A 5,767-nucleotide genomic window follows, 5' to 3' on the forward strand; every position below is an offset into this window, starting at 1 on the left:
ACCGAACTGATTATCACTGAAATGTACATATCAAAAGTGTCCTTCTGTCATTCTGAGGCAAATTTACGGAAAACCAATTGACAATACTCAGAAAACGATATATACTGCCCTTCTATATTCGCGTAACGTCTTAGAATTTGCAATAAAACTGTAGGTTTATGCAAGAAACCTCACACACTCACACAGAAACACGCACATACTGAGAAATCGAAAGACAGAGTAATGTAGAGACATAGCTATGTAATTCTATATCTACTTATAAATTTAAATAATAATTCTGTATTTATTCATTCGCCAACCTGTATATCTCTAACGTTACATCTAGAATGACACTGTTAAATAAGCAATCAAAATAAATGAGGATATATATGATGTAATATGTTACAGTTATAATCATGTTTTCTGCTATACAATAGATGCCTCGCATCATTACAAATGTTATCTATACTGACAATTCATAAACTTTTAACAATTAAAATATACATGTATGTCAAAACGAAAATTTTGATTTATATTTTTCGGGGTAGTCAACGATATATATCTTCAATTGAATTAACATCTATAATAATAGAAGCTTACACATGTAAGCAACCAAAATTATGAGAATTCAAAACAAATGCGAGATTATGTTTAGATAATTACTTATGTATTTCGATACAGCATGCACATTATGGTTGACCTATAAGTAGTCGATATATAATTGCTTAGGGAAAAGATCACACGAGGAATGAACGTAATTGCATTGAATTTTAATCATATAAATGTGTATAGTTTGATTAACACTTGTTATTAATGTTAACTTATGCACATGAAGAAAATCAATAAAAACGAAACACCTAATTATGCATTATTATTGTTAAGAAACTAATACAAGTTCAGTCAATCGGAAATTCTTATACAATAGTGGCAGTATGATACAATGGAATATGAAACATAATTCAAATCATCTGAGTTATATGCAATAATATTTAGGAATTAAGACTTTGAGTATGACATTTGAGAAAAAAATGTGTTTATAGATCTGTTAAAAAATCCAATGCATAAATGAATATATTACTAGAAAGTTATAAATATATATCTCTATCTTCCTTTCTTTCTCTCTCTCAATATGTCTCCACACAGTTGCATATATGTATATATATATATATATATATATATATATAGAGAGAGAGAGAGAGAGAGAGAGAGAAAGAGAGAGAGAGAGAGAGGTTGTACAACATAATGGAACCACTTTAAAATTCCAAACAAATTTATTTTAATAAGGGGCAGGACCGGCTTTGGCAGAAATTACAGCTTGAATTCTACAAGACATGAACTCGTATAAAGTTTGAATTTTTCCAAATGAGTCTTTGTCTATTCTTCTGTTAAAATAGTCTCCAGTTCCTGTAGTGATGATGGTGGAGGATATCGAATCCTTTATTGTTTTTTTTCTAAAATGCACCATAGATGTTGAATAATATTGAGATCTGGGGACTGTGGTGGCCAGATAAGATGTTCAACTTCACTAGAATGATCTGTGTGCCATTCAGTGACAAATTTAACTGTGTGAATTGGTGCATTATCATCCTGAAAGATTGCGTTCCATTACGGAAACAATTCCGCAACCATAGGATGTATTTCATCAGATAAAATACTTAAATAGTCTTTACTATTAATTCTGTCATGAAAGGAAATATTTGGGCCGGCGGATTTCCAAGATATAGTCCACCACCTACTAGATCATTACATATCCTCCTCCATGTTTAACAGATGGAAAAAAGCTGTCTGGGTCAAATGCTTCTTTTTGCTGTCTCCACACGTATACTCGGCCGGTGGTCGGAAATAAGGTAAAAGTTGACTCGACCGAGAAAATAATATTCTTCCACTGCTCTAGGGACCAATTCTGCTGGTGCTTACTCCACTCTAATTCTTTGCAATGTTTGCTTTTGAAAGTAGTGGTTTTCTGATTGCAGCCATCCCGTGAAATCTGTATTTATGAGTTTCTCGGTGAACAGGTTTTTTGGAAACTGTACTTTTGTGATCCATTCTTAAAAATTCACGTAAGAGCCCGATGGCCCCAATCTGAAAGTTTTGGTTTTCTTCTCGAGTTTTGTTCCGAAGAGGAAGTTTTCCCCTCTTTCTCAAAGGGTGTCAATAATTCCGAGACAGCACTTCTAGATGTACCAAATATTTTGGTTGTTTCCCTTACACTAGCGCCTACCAAACGAGCACCAACAATTTGACCACTTTGAAAGACCGATAGATCCATCATTTTAATTTATTTTAATTTCCCTTTTCTGATGATATATGAAAACAAACAACAAATATAGCAAAACATATTAAGCAAAACTAATAATAAATCGAAAAAAAACATAAAAATAAAAACGCCTTTAGGTGTTTTATAGATATTTCAAAATAATGATGCTATGATTCTAGGTGTTTCCATTATTTTGTCCAACCTCTCTCTGTATGTGTATATGTACATATATATATATATATATATATATATATATATAATGTGAATACATATATATGTGTATATGTATATATATATATATATATAATATATATATATATAATATATATATATATATATATATATATAATCAATATCTATAAAGCTGAAATGCGAAAAAGTTGTTTGATTTCTTGTTTATTTGTCTCATTTTGGGATGGGAATTGTTTAAGGTGAGGGTAGTGGGGTCAGATTGGCGCAAACATTTACACTGGGGGTCAAATGTGGTGGGAAATGGTGTGAGAAGGGCTGCAGGTCGCTCGAGGCAACCGTTTGTTTGCCATGATGAAGAATATGGGGAAAGTTGTGTTTTATGGGATAAACAGGTTGCGCTGTTTGCATAATGGTGGGTTTTCGTGTTGCTGCAGGGGCTAGAGGCGGTTATCTTTCATCTAATCTATAAAATGAAGAAGGCAAACGTTGATAAAATTGGATTTTTATGTAAAAAAGGGGCCAAAATAGGGCTGGAAGGGGATTCAAATTTACAGGAGTGGGTAACTTGAAGTGAGAGGTTGTTTGGGAGACGTTTTGGGGCGCTACATTAGTTGCTTTGTTGGGAAACGGGGATTTTATTCACTTTTCGCGACACTTGGGGGTCTAGATCGGACACCTTTTGCCCGATTAAAATTTTCAACATGGTAAAGTAAAAGCGGATTTGTAATTTAAGCGCGGAAAATGGGTTCGAAAATTCGAAAATTAAGGCAAGATTTTTGAAATTGAAAAAATTTCTCATTTTTAAGTATTTTTGCCTTTTATTTTTTATATTGTTTACACTTTTCATTTTGTTTCTCAAAGAAATTTACAGCTGCATGTAGCCCATGTTTAGAACTTTCATTTGCATGGTCAATCATTGAAAACCTCCCAAAATAAGTACTAAATTTAATAAATCTTTTTTCCTTGCTTTTAATCGCTCCAATAGTGGCAGAAATAAAGCAGGCCTAAAATATTTATTGCCGCTCAATGTGCTGCATGGAAAAGATAGATACCAAAAACGTGATTGGCATCAATAAATAATCATTTCGTTTTTTAGTCATTTAAGATCTCATGCAAGGAAAGAACAATGTTAGATACGAGAAGTGATAAAGCACTGCAAGGAGCAGTCAGCCATCGAATGCATGTATTGTATGTAGATATGCATATATATATATATATATATATATATATATATATTATATTCGTTTGTGTTTGTGTATGTATGTATGTGTAATCTGAAATTTAAAAAAATGCAAAAGGTAAAATAAATGTTATGAAATACGTAATATATTTTACTTTTGTCAATATATAATCTTACTACTCTCCTGTACTCGAATCAAGCTTGGTTCAATGTTAACAAGAAACATTGAAGACAAATATGTGTATATGTATGTAATTCTAATTAATTATTGGCAGAAGCAGCAAAGCTTTGGCACTTATTAAATAAGTATACCTGTACGTATGCTTGTACATATATATATATATATTATATATATATATATATATGTATATATATTTATATATTCATATATGTGTGCAGGCGTGTGTATATGAAAACAAAGGAAATCACACATACACTGAAACACAAAGAAACACACACACTGATATATATATATATATATAATATATATATATATATATATATATATATATATATATATATATATGTATATATATATATATATTAGATTTACTAATTGAAAACATAACTACAGGGGATAAATGTATAAGTAAATTACTGTATACATTTTGTTACCTATAGTAACGTTACATATATTTCAATTTACATTTGCTGCAATTTCTAGAATTAATTAACTTTAATTATTTAATTCTCGATAGTTCGGTGAATGCCAAAGATTTTCTAAAACTATATTACTTAATCAGTTTTCGCTTAATTACTTCGAGCGAAATGTATGTTCTTTATCAGAGACAAATATAGGAACCCATATATGGACTATTAGTCCAAATACAAATTTAGTACATTGTTACTTACATTTCAAGTACACATTTTATGTTATCATTAAGCTAAAGATTTTTAAAGTATTATTTTGCATTTGAGTAATAATATGATTTGATCAGTGCCGTATTACAAGGAAATATATATATTAACGATTAATGTTTATTTAGCCTGATATAAAAATTATGTTCTGGGGGACTTGTATGCACATATAATTAAACACTTGCAGAGAACAGAAAACTAAACACTTGCAATTTTCCGAAGAGTAGGCGGATTACTTTACGCGCACGCGTGCAGACATGCACACGCATACACGAAACACACACACATTATATGTATATAATTATATATAGATTTATAATAATAATATAATAATAATAATAATAATAATAATATAATAATAATAATAATAATAATAATAATAATAATAATAATAATAACAGCATACTAGCAGAGCCAGAGACAATGCCTGAATGGCTCACGAAGGGGAAAACCATCTTAATTCCCAAATCAAATGAAACAACAAAACCAGAAAACTACAGACCAATAACCTGCCTCCCTACTATGTTCAAGGCATTTACTGCAGTGATATCGCAAAGGCTGAACAAGCACCTGGACGAAAACAAACTGTTCCCAGAAGAGCAGAAAGGATGCCGCAAGGGCTCATATGGCTGTAAAGATCAACTAATGATTAATAAAGCCGTAACTGAAGACAGCCACAGAAAGAAGAAAGGCCTCAGTATGGCCTGGATTGACTACAAAAAGGCGTCTGATAGCATCCCCACACATGGATTCTCGAAACGCTAGCCATTAACAAAGTAGCACCAACAATCATAAAATTCATAGAGCACTCTATGAATAAATGGCAAACAGTCCTACACCTCCAAACAAAAGAGGGACTCATGAAAAGCAAAGACATCCCCATCAGGAGAGGAATATTCCAGAGAGACACGCTCTCTCCACTCCTTTTCTGCTTGCACTGTCACCTCTATCTGATATGCTAAATAGAACTGGATGCGGATATAAATGTTACGGCAAAACGATCAGCCACATTTTATATATGGATGACCTAAAACTATACGCTGCAAATGACAAACAGCTGGAAACACTATTAAAGACAGTTCATGGATTTACCAAAGAAATAGATATGAAATTTCGATTAGAAAAATGCGCCAAAGTAACCATGAAAAGAGGAAAACTAGTTAAGAGTAACAACATCACACTAGATAAAACCAATAAAATAAAAGAATTAGACAAAAGCCAAACTTACAAATACTTAGGAATCCATGAACTAGATAAGACACAACACACACAAATGAAAGAGAAAATAAAAAAAGAATATT

Source organism: Octopus sinensis, linkage group LG8 (assembly GCF_006345805.1).
Source record: "Octopus sinensis linkage group LG8, ASM634580v1, whole genome shotgun sequence".
Lineage (NCBI taxonomy): Eukaryota > Metazoa > Mollusca > Cephalopoda > Octopoda > Octopodidae > Octopus > Octopus sinensis.